The following is a 15,302-nucleotide window of genomic DNA, read 5'->3' on the forward strand; positions in this document are numbered from 1 at the left end:
ATACTACATGAAGACAAGCCAGTCACCATTTACACTGACAGCAGGTACGCACATGGAGTGGTCTGGGACCATGGGGTCATTTGGCAAAGGAGAGGATTCCTTGCAGCTGATGGTAACCACATCTCACATTCACAACTTGTCATACAACTTTTAGAAGCCATAAGATTGCCCTCACAGATTGCAATTGTCCACTGCAGGGTGCATACTGGTGGTAAATATCATGTGTCCCAAGTCAATGCCCTGGCAGACGCAGAGGCCAAGAAGGCTGCACTAATGGCCCCGGCCACATTGCAAATGGTGAAATTAGTACCTCCTTCACTTGAGTTAAGTCACATGCTTGTGGATCTCCAGTCCTCAGCTACTGACGATGAAATGGCTGATTGGTGTTTCCCAATTCTGCAGAAGAATCCTAAGCATACCACAGCACAGCGCTCCTCTGTTCATTGCAATTTTCATATTGGACACAACAGAATTCAAACGACACACATGCTGCTAGCATAGAATTTCTATATTACAGTCATTAAACAGTTAGTGTCAGATTATGTGGGAAGGTGTATCACATGTTTGAGGAACAACCCAAACACCAATGTAACCAGATTGATTAAAACCCTAAGTGAAATTGAGGAAAAAGTTGCTTGTAAGTCTCCTTGTCTTCCACAGGAACCAACTCACCCATTCCAAGTGGGAGATATCGTGCTGATAAAGAAATTAAAGAAAGGAAAATTTGCAGGAGACTTCACCTACAGACCACCGACTACAGTGGTAGCCGCAACCCACACAGCAGTACTCACGGAAGAAGCACCTACTTGGATCCACGCCACCAGAGTGAAACTGGTAACGGAGGCACCCCAAAAGGAGGTAATAATGGGGACAGACAGTCCTGACCTCGAAAAAGGACAAAGTGAGGTACTAACGGAAGCAGACAGCTCTGACCTCCACCAGGATGCACTTCCTCAATTCTGGAAGATGGCACAGACTTGGACTGTGGGATTACTGATGATCCTAATGACTCTGCCAGAGGATAACAAAGCTGAAGTTGCTATAACTCAGAAAGGTGGAATCACTACCTTCTGGTACAATTCCTCCAGTACTCAGGTTGCAACTTACTCCTTCTGTTTATGCAGTATAATGAAGTGCAGTCCTTCCACGAGATGCAGCAACCTATGGTTAGAATGGATGAAGTACAGTGCTGCTGTTATATATGTGGGACAGCTAAGCCTCACCTAGGTACTGTGCCCTTAATATTGCCCTCTAGTGTTGAGGAAGGTTTTTTGCAATTATTCTCAAATTCATCTAGTAACCAGTCTGCATGTGAAGAATGGAAGCAAAAATACCCACTCCTCATAAAAACTCCCCGCCCTGGTGCAGGTATACATATCTATCCTGGTAACTATACCTGCCACAGAGGGGGAGATCAAGGAAGATCCCTGGGTAAATTGACTGAAGGATACTGTGCAACTTACAATGAAACAGATACCTCCCTCACACAGAATCAAGTATACTCGATTGGAGATGTATATTGGATCTGTGGGGATGGAAAGATAAGATCTAGACTAGAGGGTTCCTGGAAAGGTGAATGTGCTTTTGCCGAAGCCATCATGAACATACACATCTTCACTGAAAATAAAAAAGACACCAACACACATATACGCAACCGTCGTGCCCTCCCAAAAGGTAGCTTCAACCCACACGTGTATATTGATGCAATAGGGGTCCCAAGAGGGGTCCCTGATGAATTCAAGGCCAGAGGTCAGGTGGCAGCAGGATTTGAATCCATAATTCCCCACATAACAATTAACAAAAATGTAGACTGGATCAACTATAGTTACTATAATCAACAAAGGTTTGTAAACTACACCAGGGATGCGTTACAAGTAGGGATGAGCGAACTCGAACTGTATAGTTCGGGTTCGTACCGAATTTTGGGGTGTCCGTGACACGGACCCGAACCCGGACATTTTCGTAAAAGTCCGGGTTCGGGTTCGGTGTTCGTCGCTTTCTTCGCGCTTTTGTGACGCTTTCTTGGCGCTTTTTGAAAGGCTGCAAAGCAGCCAATCAACAAGCGTCATACTACTTGCCCCAAGAGGCCATCACAGCCATGCCTACTATTGGCATGGCTGTGATTGGCCAGAGCACCATGTGACCCAGCCTCTATTTAAGCTGGAGTCACATAGCGCCGCCCGTCACTCTGCTCTGATTAGCGTAGGGAGAGGTTGCGGCTGCGACAGTAGGGCGAGATTAGGCAGATTAACTCCTCCAAAGGACTTGATTAACTGATCGATCTGCAGCTGTGGATCATTGAGCTGCTGATCCTCAATTGCTCACTGTTTTTAGGCTGCACAGACCGTTTGTCAGTCTCATTTTTCTGGGGTGATCGGCGGCCATTTTGTGTCTTGTGGTGCGCCAGCACAAGCTGCGACCAAGTGCATTTAACCCTCAATGGTGTGGTTGTTTTTTGGCTAAAGCCTACATCAGGGTGAAGCTGTCACACCAAGTGCATTTAACCAGCAATAGTCTGTTCATTTTTTGGCCATATACAAAATCAGGGGCAAGCTGCGCCTGTCACCAAGTGCATTTAACCCTCAATGGTGTGGTTGTTTTTTGGCTAAAGCCTACATCAGGGTGAAGCTGTCACACCAAGTGCATTTAACCAGCAATAGTCTGTTCATTTTTTGGCCATATACAAAATCAGGGGCAAGCTGCGCCTGTCACCAAGTGCATTTAACCCTCAATGGTGTGGTTGTTTTTTGGCTAAAGCCTACATCAGGGTGAAGCTGTCACACCAAGTGCATTTAACCAGCAATAGTCTGTTCATTTTTTGGCCATATACAAAATCAGGGGCAAGCTGCGCCTGTCACCAAGTGCATTTAACCCTCAATGGTGTGGTTGTTTTTTGGCTAAAGCCTACATCAGGGTGAAGCTGTCACACCAAGTGCATTTAACCAGCAATAGTCTGTTCATTTTTTGGCCATATCCCAGTCTAATTCTGTCACTAAATCCATACCGGTCACCCAGCGCCTAAATACTAGGCCTCAAATTTATATCCAGCTAAATCTGTCCCTAGTGCTGTAGCTGGGCGAGTTATTTAGTGTCCGTTCAAGCACATTTCTTGTTCTGGGTTGAAATACAATTCCCAATTTAGCAATTTCATAATTTAGTGGTTCCTGCTATATCAGAGCTCTTTGAAATCTATCCCAAAAAGGGTATATAATATTGAAGGTGCACATAGGGTCATTCAGAGTAACTTCACACACACCCGCTACTGTGTATTTCCAAGTCTAATTCTGTCACTAAATCCATACCGGTGACCCAGCGCCTAAATACTAGGCCTCAAATTTAATTCCCTCTAAATCTCTCGTTACCCACCGCTGTACTGTTGTTGCTGGGCAAGATATTTAGTGTCCGTCAAAGCACATTTTTTGTTCTGGGTTGAAGTACAATTCCCAATTTAGCAATTTCATAATTTAGTGGTTTCTGCTATATCAGAGCTATTTGAAATCTATCCCAAAAAGGGTATATAATATTGAAGGTGCACATAGGGTCATTCAGAATAACTTCACACACACCCGCTACTGTGTATTTCCAAGTCTAATTCTGTCACTAAACCCATACCTGTCACCCAGCGCCTAAATACTAGGCCTCAAATTTAAATCCCTCTAAATCTCTCGTTACCGTTGTCCTGTTGTAGCTGGGAAAGTTATTTAGTGCCCGTCAAAGCACATTTTTTGTTCTGGGTTGAAGTACAATTCCCAATTTAGCAATTTCATAATTTAGTGGTTCCTGCTATATCAGAGCTATTTGAAATCTATCCCAAAAAGGGTATATAATATTGAAGGTGCACATAGGGTCATTCAGAATAACTTCACACACACCCGCTACTGTGTATTTCCAAGTCTAATTCTGTCACTAAATCCATACCGGTGACCCAGCGCCTAAATACTAGGCCTCAAATTTAATTCCCTCTAAATCTCTCGTTACCCACCGGTGTACTGTTGTTGCTGGGCAAGATATTTAGTGTCCGTCAAAGCACATTTTTTGTTCTGGGTTGAAGTACAATTCCCAATTTAGCAATTTCATAATTTAGTGGTTTCTGCTATATCAGAGCTATTTGAAATCTATCCCTAAAAGGGTATATAATATTGAAGGTGCACATAGGGTCATTCAGAATAACTTCACACACACCCGCTACTGTGTATTTCCAAGTCTAATTCTGTCACTAAACCCATACCTGTCACCCAGCGCCTAAATACTAGGCCTCAAATTTATATCCAGCTAAATCTGTCCCTAGTGCTGTAGCTGGGCGAGTTATTTAGTGTCCGTTCAAGCACATTTCTTGTTCTGGGTTGAAATACAATTCTCAATTTAGCAATTTCATAATTTAGTGGTTCCTGCTATATCAGAGCTCTTTGAAATCTATCCCAAAAAGGGTATATAATATTGAAGGTGCACATAGGGTCATTCAGAGTAACTTCACACACACCCGCTACTGTGTATTTCCAAGTCTAATTCTGTCACTAAATCCATACCGGTGACCCAGCGCCTAAATACTAGGCCTCAAATTTAATTCCCTCTAAATCTCTCGTTACCCACCGGTGTACTGTTGTTGCTGGGCAAGATATTTAGTGTCCGTCAAAGCACATTTTTTGTTCTGGGTTGAAGTACAATTCCCAATTTAGCAATTTCATAATTTAGTGGTTTCTGCTATATCAGAGCTATTTGAAATCTATCCCTAAAAGGGTATATAATATTGAAGGTGCACATAGGGTCATTCAGAATAACTTCACACACACCCGCTACTGTGTATTTCCAAGTCTAATTCTGTCACTAAACCCATACCTGTCACCCAGCGCCTAAATACTAGGCCTCAAATTTAAATCCCTCTAAATCTCTCGTTACCGTTGTCCTGTTGTAGCTGGGAAAGTTATTTAGTGCCCGTCAAAGCACATTTTTTGTTCTGGGTTGAAGTACAATTCCCAATTTAGCAATTTCATAATTTAGTGGTTCCTGCTATATCAGAGCTATTTGAAATCTATCCCAAAAAGGGTATATAATATTGAAGGTGCACATAGGGTCATTCAGAATAACTTCACACACACGCTTCTGTGCATTTCCAAGTCTAATTCTGTCACTAAATCCATACCGGTGACCCAGCGCCTAAATACTAGGCCTCAAATTTAATTCCCTCTAAATCTCTCGTTACCCACCGCTGTACTGTTGTTGCTGGGCAAGATATTTAGTGTCCGTCAAAGCACATTTTTTGTTCTGGGTTGAAGTACAATTCCCAATTTAGCAATTTCATAATTTAGTGGTTTCTGCTATATCAGAGCTATTTGAAATCTATCCCTAAAAGGGTATATAATATTGAAGGTGCACATAGGGTCATTCAGAATAACTTCACACACACCCGCTACTGTGTATTTCCAAGTCTAATTCTGTCACTAAATCCATACCGGTGACCCAGCGCCTAAATACTAGGCCTCAAATTTAATTCCCTCTAAATCTCTCGTTACCCACCGGTGTACTGTTGTTGCTGGGCAAGATATTTAGTGTCCGTCAAAGCACATTTTTTGTTCTGGGTTGAAGTACAATTCCCAATTTAGCAATTTCATAATTTAGTGGTTTCTGCTATATCAGAGCTATTTGAAATCTATCCCTAAAAGGGTATATAATATTGAAGGTGCACATAGGGTCATTCAGAATAACTTCACACACACACGCTTCTGTGCATTTCCAAGTCTAATTCTGTCACTAAATCCATACCGGTCACCCAGCGCCTAAATACTAGGCCTCAAATTTATATCCCGCTGAATTTGAATACAATACATTGGGCCAAATAATATATTTGTTGTTGTGGTGAACCATAACAATGAGAAAAACATCTAGTAAGGGACGCGGACGTGGACATGGTCGTGGTGGTGTTAGTGGACCCTCTGGTGCTGGGAGAGGACGTGGCCGTTCTGCCACATCCACACGTCCTAGTGTACCAACTACCTCAGGTCCCAGTAGCCGCCAGAATTTACAGCGATATATGGTGGGGCCCAATGCCGTTCTAAGGATGGTAAGGCCTGAGCAGGTACAGGCATTAGTCAATTGGGTGGCCGACAGTGGATCCAGCACGTTCACATTATCTCCCACCCAGTCTTCTGCAGAAAGCGCACAGATGGCGCCTGAAAACCAACCCCATCAGTCTGTCACATCACCCCCATGCATACCAGGGAAACTGTCTCAGCCTCAAGTTATGCAGCAGTCTCTTATGCTGTTTGAAGACTCCGCTGGCAGGGTTTCCCAAGGGCATCCACCTAGCCCTTCCCCAGCGGTGAAAGACATAGAATGCACTGACGCACAACCACTTATGTTTCCTGATGATGAGGACATGGGAATACCACCTCAGCATGTCTCTGATGATGACGAAACACAGGTGCCAACTGCTGCGTCTTTCTGCAGTGTGCAGACTGAACAGGAGGTCAGGGATCAAGACTGGGTGGAAGACGATGCAGGGGACGATGAGGTCCTAGACCCCACATGGAATGAAGGTCGTGCCACTGACTTTCACAGTTCGGAGGAAGAGGCAGTGGTGAGACCGAGCCAACAGCGTAGCAAAAGAGGGAGCAGTGGGCAAAAGCAGAACACCCGCCGCCAAGAGACTCCGCCTGCTACTGACCGCCGCCATCTGGGACCGAGCACCCCAAAGGCAGCTTCAAGGAGTTCCCTGGCATGGCACTTCTTCAAACAATGTGCTGACGACAAGACCCGAGTGGTTTGCACGCTGTGCCATCAGAGCCTGAAGCGAGGCATTAACGTTCTGAACCTGAGCACAACCTGCATGACCAGGCACCTGCATGCAAAGCATGAACTGCAGTGGAGTAAACACCTTAAAACCAAGGAAGTCACTCAGGCTCCCCCTGCTACCTCTTCTGCTGCTGCCGCCTCGGCCTATTCTGCTGCTGCCGCCTCGGCCTCTTCCTCCGCCTCTGGAGGAACGTTGGCACCTGCCGCCCAGCAAACAGGGGATGTACCACCAACACCACCACCACCACCTCCGTCACCAAGCGTCTCAACCATGTCACACGCCAGCGTTCAGCTCTCCATCTCACAAACATTTGATAGAAAGCGTAAATTCCCACCTAGCCACCCTCGATCCCTGGCCCTGAATGCCAGCATTTCTAAACTACTGGCCTATGAAATGCTGTCATTTAGGCTGGTGGACACAGACAGCTTCAAACAGCTCATGTCGCTTGCTGTCCCACAGTATGTTGTTCCCAGCCGGCACTACTTCTCCAAGAGAGCCGTGCCTTCCCTGCACAACCAAGTATCCGATAAAATCAAGTGTGCACTGCGCAACGCCATCTGTAGCAAGGTCCACCTAACCACAGATACGTGGACCAGTAAGCACGGCCAGGGACGCTATATCTCCCTAACTGCACACTGGGTAAATGTAGTGGCAGCTGGGCCCCAGGCGGAGAGCTGTTTGGCGCACGTCCTTCCGCCGCCAAGGATCGCAGGGCAACATTCTTTGCCTCCTGTTGCCACCTCCTCCTTCTCGGCTTCCTCCTCCTCTTCTTCCACCTGCTCATCCAGTCAGCCACACACCTTCACCACCAACTTCAGCACAGCCCGGGGTAAACGTCAGCAGGCCATTCTGAAACTCATATGTTTGGGGGACAGGCCCCACACCGCACAGGAGTTGTGGCGGGGTATAGAACAACAGACCGACGAGTGGTTGCTGCCGGTGAGCCTCAAGCCCGGCCTGGTGGTGTGTGATAATGGGCGAAATCTCGTTGCAGCTCTGGGACTAGCCAATTTGACGCACATCCCTTGCTTGGCGCATGTGCTGAATTTGGTGGTGCAGAAGTTCATTCACAACTACCCCGACATGTCAGAGCTGCTGCATAAAGTGCGGGCCGTCTGTTCGCGCTTCCGGCGTTCACATCCTGCTGCTGCTCGCCTGTCTGCGCTACAGCGTAACTTCGGCCTTCCCGCTCACCGCCTCATATGCGACGTGCCCACCAGGTGGAACTCCACCTTGCACATGCTGGACAGACTGTGCGAGCAGCAGCAGGCCATAGTGGAGTTTCAGCTGCAGCACGCACGGGTCAGTCGCACTACAGAACAGCACCACTTCACCACCAATGACTGGGCCTCCATGCGAGACCTGTGTGCCCTGTTGCGCTGTTTCGAGTACTCCACCAACATGGCCAGTGGCGATGACACCGTTATCAGCGTTACAATACCACTTCTATGTCTCCTTGAGAAAACACTTAGGGCGATGATGGAAGAGGAGGTGGCCCAGGAGGAGGAGGAGGAGGAGGAGGAAGAGGGGTCATTTTTAGCACTTTCAGGCCAGTCTCTTCGAAGTGACTCAGAGGGAGGTTTTTGGCAACAGCAGAGGCCAGGTACAAATGTGGCCAGCCAGGGCCCACTACTGGAGGACGAGGAGGACGAGGATGAGGAGGAGGTGGAGGAGGATGAGGATGAAGCATGGTCACAGCGGGGTGGCACCCAACGCAGCTCGGGTCCATCACTGGTGCGTGGCTGGGGGGAAAGGCAGGACGATGACGATACGCCTCCCACAGAGGACAGCTTGTCCTTATCCCTGGGCAGCCTGGCACACATGAGCGACTACATGCTGCAGTGCCTGCGCAACGACAGCAGAGTTGCCCACATTTTAACCTGTGCGGACTACTGGGTTGCCACCCTGCTGGATCCACGCTACAAAGACAATGTGCCCACCTTACTTCCTGCACTGGAGCGTGATAGGAAGATGCGCGAGTACAAGCGCACGTTGGTAGACGCGCTACTGAGAGCATTCCCAAATGTCACAGGGGAACAAGTGGAAGCCCAAGGCCAAGGCAGAGGAGGAGCAAGAGGTCGCCAAGGCAGCTGTGTCACGGCCAGCTCCTCTGAGGGCAGGGTTAGCATGGCAGAGATGTGGAAAACTTTTGTCAACACGCCACAGCTAACTGCACCACCACCTGATACGCAACGTGTTAGCAGGAGGCAACATTTCACTAACATGGTGGAACAGTACGTGTGCACACCCCTCCACGTACTGACTGATGGTTCGGCCCCATTCAACTTCTGGGTCTCTAAATTGTCCACGTGGCCAGAGCTAGCCTTTTATGCCTTGGAGGTGCTGGCCTGCCCGGCAGCCAGCGTTTTGTCTGAACGTGTATTCAGCACGGCAGGGGGCGTCATTACAGACAAACGCAGCCGCCTGTCTACAGCCAATGTGGACAAGCTGACGTTCATAAAAATGAACCAGGCATGGATCCCACAGGACCTGTCCGTCCCTTGTCCAGATTAGACATTAACTACCTCCCCATAACCATATATTATTGGACTCCAGGGCACTTCCTCATTCAATCCTATTTTTATTTTCATTTTACCATTATATTGCGAGGCTACCCAAAGTTGAATGAACCTCTCCTCTGCCTGTGTGCTTGGCCTAAATATATGCCAATGGACTGTTGCAGTGGTGGGCTGACGTGAAGCCTCATTCTCTGCTATGACATGCAGACTGATTCTCTGCTGACATGAAGCCAGATCCTCTGTTACGGGAGCCCTCTCCTCTGCCTGGGTGCTGGGCCTAAATTTATGACAATGGACTGTTGCAGTGGTGGGTGACGTGAAGCCTGATTCTCTGCTATGATATGAAGACTGATTCTCTGCTGACATGAAGCCAGATTGTCTGTTACGGGACCTTTCTCCTCTGCCTGGGTTCTGGGCCTAAATTTATGAAAATTGACTGTTGCAGTGGTGGGTGACGTGAAGCCTGATTCTCTGCTATGATATGAAGACTGATTCTCTGCTGACATGAAGCCAGATTGTCTGTTACGGGACCTTTCTCCTCTGCCTGGGTTCTGGGCCTAAATTTATGAAAATGGACTCTTACAGTGGTGGGTGACGTGAAGCCTGATTCTCTGCTATGATATGAAGACTGATTCTCTGCTGACATGAAGCCAGATTCTCTGTTACGGGACCTCTCTCCTCTGCCTGGGTGCTGGGCCTAAATTTATGACAATGGACTGTTGCAGTGGTGGCTGACGTGAAGCCTGATTCTCTGCTATGACATGCAGACTGATTCTCTGCTGTCATGAAGCCAGATTGTCTGTTACGGGACCTCTCTGCTCTGCCTGTGTGCTAGGCCTAAATATATGCCAATGGACTGTTGCAGTGGTGGCTGACGTGAAGCCTCATTCTCTGCTATGACATGCAGACTAATTCTCTGCTGACATGAAGCCAGATTGTCTGTTACGGGACCTCTCTCCTCTGCCTGGGTGCTGGGCCTAAATTTATGACAATGGACTGTTGCAGTGGTGGCTGACGTGAAGCCTGATTCTCTGCTATGACATGCAGACTAATTCTCTGCTGACATGAAGCCAGATTGTCTGTTACGGGACCTCTCTCCTCTGCCTGGGTGCTGGGCCTAAATATATGCCAATGGACTGTTGCAGTGGTGGCTGACGTGAAGCCTCATTCTCTGCTATGACATGCAGACTAATTCTCTGCTGTCATGAAGCCAGATTGTCTGTTACGGGACCTCTCTGCTCTGCCTGTGTGCTAGGCCTAAATATATGCCAATGGACTGTTGCAGTGGTGGGTGACGTGAAGCCTCATTCTCTGCTATGACATGCAGACTGATTCTCTGCTGACATGAAGCCAGATTGTCTGTTACGGGACCTCTCTGCTCTGCCTGTGTGCTAGGCCTAAATATATGCCAATGGACTGTTGCAGTGGTGGGTGACGTGAAGCCTTATTCTCTGCTATGACATGCAGACTGATTCTCTGCTGACATGAAGCCAGATTCTCTGTTACGGGACCTCTCTCCTCTGCCTGTGTGTGTGCTGGGCCTAAATATATGCCAATGGACTGTTGCAGTGGTGGCTGACGTGAAGCCTCATTCTCTGCTATGACATGCAGACTAATTCTCTGCTGACATGAAGACAGATTCTCTGTTACGGGACCTCCCTCCTCTGCCTGGGTGCTGGGCCTAAATATATGCCAATGGACTGTTGCAGTGGTGGCTGACGTGAAGCCTCATTCTCTGCTATGACATGCAGACTGATTCTCTGCTGACATGAAGCCAGATTCTCTGTTACGGGACCTCTCTCCTCTGCCTGTGTGTGTGCTGGGCCTAAATATATGCCAATGGACTGTTGCAGTGGTGGCTGACGTGAAGCCTCATTCTCTGCTATGACATGCAGACTGATTCTCTGCTGACATGAAGCCAGATTCTCTGTTACGGGACCTCTCTCCTCTGCCTGTGTGTGTGCTGGGCCTAAATATATGCCAATGGACTGTTGCAGTGGTGGCTGACGTGAAGCCTCATTCTCTGCTATGACATGCAGACTAATTCTCTGCTGACATGAAGACAGATTCTCTGTTACGGGACCTCCCTCCTCTGCCTGGGTGCTGGGCCTAAATATATGCCAATGGACTGTTGCAGTGGTGGCTGACGTGAAGCCTCATTCTCTGCTATGACATGCAGACTAATTCTCTGCTGACATGAAGACAGATTCTCTGTTACGGGACCTCTCTCCTCTGCCTGGGTGCCGGGGCCTAAATATCTGAGAATGGACTGTTCCAGTGGTGGGTGACGGGAAGCCAGATTCTCTGCTATGGAACCTCTCTCCAATTGATTTTGGTTAATTTTTATTTATTTAATTTTTATTTTAATTCATTTCCCTATCCACATTTGTTTGCAGGGGATTTACCTACATGTTGCTGCCTTTTGCAGCCCTCTAGCTCTTTCCTGGGCTGTTTTACAGCCTTTTTAGTGCCGAAAAGTTCGGGTCCCCATTGACTTCAATGGGGTTCGGGTTCGGGACGAAGTTCGGATCGGGTTCGGATCCCGAACCCGAACATTTCCGGGATGTTCGGCCGAACTTCTCGAACCCGAACATCCAGGTGTTCGCTCAACTCTAGTTACAAGGTGTAGCAGAACAGTTACAGGCAGATTCCATTATGACATTTCAAAACCGCATGGTACTCGATATGATACTTGCAGAAAGAGGTGGTGTCTGTAAGGTATTGACGGACCCCTCATCCTGCTGCACATTCATACCCAACAACACCGGCCCTAATGGTAAGGTCACACTGGCAATAAAGAAACTCGAGGATTTATCAATCGAGCTCAAAAGAAACTCAGGTATCGATAACCCTTGGGATCAGTATTTTGGCTGGTTCACTACCTGGAAACAGGCACTTGTACAGTTGGGAATCATTATCCTGATAATTATTATAGTAATAGCAATAGTTGATCAAAATCCAGCCTAATGGATATAATTAAATATAATGGGTTGAAGGGAACAATTTCAAGTCCAGCTACAGTATAACCCTTAATAGTAAATAATCTTTATTAATTCATATAACGCACAGTAAGTCCTATCATGTCCATGCACAAGGTGTCCACAAATATAATCAAAGGGGGGGTATATGACCCTAGTAATGATACTCAAGCTAGGCCCTGTTCCCAGGGGCGACTCCTAATGGTGGAGACCCCCCGTCCTCGAACCTTGCTGACAACTCCTAGTTCGCCCTATAGTGTGCGGGCTGGTAATAACCGTATTGGTGGACTGTATTGGGCATGGACAGAAAGGATTTCCCTAAATGCACAGTGTATACTACCCTATCAGTAGGGATACCAAAAGGTACACGGTGCAACTGACTACAAAACAAAACAAAAAACGACACCTAAGAGGATACCTAGTAGAGACACAGACGTATCTGTGCTCAAAACCCCAGTTGCAACATTGTCATGGTCTTACCTTCGTTTGACATGTGCTGGCGGCCATCTTGGTTTCTGGGTTTCTTGTAGCCTCCCACCCTGCGGCTTTTCCTTCCCACTGGGAGGAGCTGGATGCCTAGCTCATATATATATATAGAAGGTCTGTGGCTTCAGTTCCTTGCTTGGTCCTCCTGTGTTCACATGCTTCTAAGACTGCTGCTGCTTCTGGTTCCTGATCCTGGCCTCGTCTGACTACCCCGTTGGTTCCTGATCCTGGCTTCGTCTGACTACCCCGTTGGTTCCTGATCCTGGCTTCGTCTGACTACCCCGTTGGTTTCTGATCCTGGCTTCGTCTGACCACCCTCCTGGTTCCTGACCTCTGTCTACGCAAGACCCTGCTTCGGTTTAGCCATCCGTTTGGACTTTTACTACGGCTTGATTTCCAATAAAGCCTTCTTATTTCCACTCATCTCTGTTGTACGTCTGGTTCATGGTTCCATGACATTAGGACCAAGCCATGAATTCTGACGGTACAGGGCCATCTTCGCTACCTACGCTGGTTGCCAGACTTGATCAGCAGGATCACCTGTTGGGTCGGTTCGCTGTGGCGTTGCAAACCCTGCTTGAACGCACGGCTCATTTCGCTTCCGTTGCCGATGGGTCGGTTGTCGCTCCTGGGCCCGCTCCTACTGCCGCTCCGGTTGTTGCGCCAGAGTCTACCCGACACCTGTTGCTGCGCCTGCGGTGTCTCGGGGTATGACCGGTTCTGCCCCCCTTCCACAGCGCTTTGGGGGAGAGCCAACTCAGTGCCGAGGTTTCCTTAACCAGGTGGGCATTTATTTCGAGTTGCTGCCACATGCCTTTCCTACTGAGAGATCAAAGGTGGGCTTCTTGATCTCGCTGCTCTCGGACAAGGCCTTGGCCTGGGCCAGCCCTTTATGGGAGAACAACAATCCGGTGGTTGCCGAGTTTTCCGGTTTTGTTGCTTCTCTTCGGAAGGTATTCGATGTGCCGGCTCGTGCTGCCTCTGCTGCGAAGCTCCTTATGTCCATCAGACAGGGTTCACGATCCGTAGCTGAATACGCCATTGAGTTTCGTACCCTGGCAGCAGAGGTGGGCTGGAATAATGAGGCTCTGGTCGCTGCTTTCTCTCATGGTATCTCGGATGCCTTGAAGGATGAGGTTGCAGCTAAGGACCTACCAGTGGAGCTCGAGTCTCTTATTTCTTTCCTGATTTTGATTGACACCAGACTCAGGGAGAGACCTTCCTTTAAGGAGAGCCTGCGGAGGTCTCCTAACAGATTGGCGCCTACGTTTGCTGTCCCACCCGTGCCTCCCTCTCCTCCCACGCCTCCTGGGGATGACTTGTCTGGGGGTGAACCCATGCAGCGGGGGTTTGCTCGCCTGTCCGAGGGGGAGAGGGCACTCCGGAGACGCGAGGGCCGATGCATGTACTGTGGTCTCGGTGGGCATTTTCGGTTGGCATGTCCGAACCATCCGGGAGAACGCTCGCACCTGAGGTCCTGTCGGGGGCAGATCTTGGGTGGAGTCTCCTCGTCCCCGGTTTCCCGTGTTGACAAACCACTGATCACGGTTGTCCTCTCCTGGGTCGGGGGCTCGGTGACGACCCAGGCGTTGGTGGACTCTGGTGCTGGAGGTTTGTTCATTGATAGAGTGTTCGTTGCCGCCAATTCCATTCCTCTGCAGCCTCGAGGTTCCCCACTGGCTCTTGAGGCGATAGACGGCAGACCCCTTCTGCCGCCACACGTGACTCATGAGACCCTTCCAGTGGGGATAGCCATTGGTGCCGTTCACAGAGAGTCGGTCTGTCTCCAGGTTATTTCGTCTCCACACTACTCGGTGGTCTTGGGGTACCCCTGGCTCCAGAAGCATAACCCGACTTTCGATTGGAGATCGGCCGAGATCCTCTCGTGGTCACCGCAGTGTGGGGTTAGTTGCATCCATGGGCCTGTCAAGTTGCTGTGTACTTCCTCGGACTCTCTGTTGCCTCCTGAATACGAAGAGTACCGGGATGTATTCGATAAGGTGCGCGCGGTTGCCCTACCTCCGCACCGCCCATACGATTGTGCCATAGAGTTACAATCCGGTGCCGTTCCTCCTCGTGGCAAAGTCTATCCACTGTCGGTAGCGGAGAATGAGGCCATGGAGGAGTACGTGAGGGAGGCGCTTTCACGCGGACACATTCGCAAATCCTCGTCCCCGGCAGGGGCTGGATTTTTCTTTGTGAAAAAGAAGGGCGGTGAGTTGAGGCCTTGCATTGATTACAGGGGTCTCAATCGCATCACGATCAAGAAAGCTTACCCGATACCCTTGATTTCCGAGCTGTTCGATCACCTCAAAGGGGCCACGGTCTTTACCAAACTCGACCTGAGGGCGGCATATAACCTGGTAAGGATCAAGGCGGGCGATGAGTGGAAGACCGCGTTTAACACCAGGACCGGTCATTATGAATCCTTGGTTATGCCCTTTGGGTTGTGCAATGCGCCCGCAGTCTTCCAGGAATTCATCAACGATGTTTTCCGTGACCTGTTGCAGCAGTGTGTGGTGGTCTATT

Source organism: Bufo gargarizans, chromosome 8, assembly GCF_014858855.1.
Source record: "Bufo gargarizans isolate SCDJY-AF-19 chromosome 8, ASM1485885v1, whole genome shotgun sequence".
NCBI lineage: Eukaryota > Metazoa > Chordata > Amphibia > Anura > Bufonidae > Bufo > Bufo gargarizans.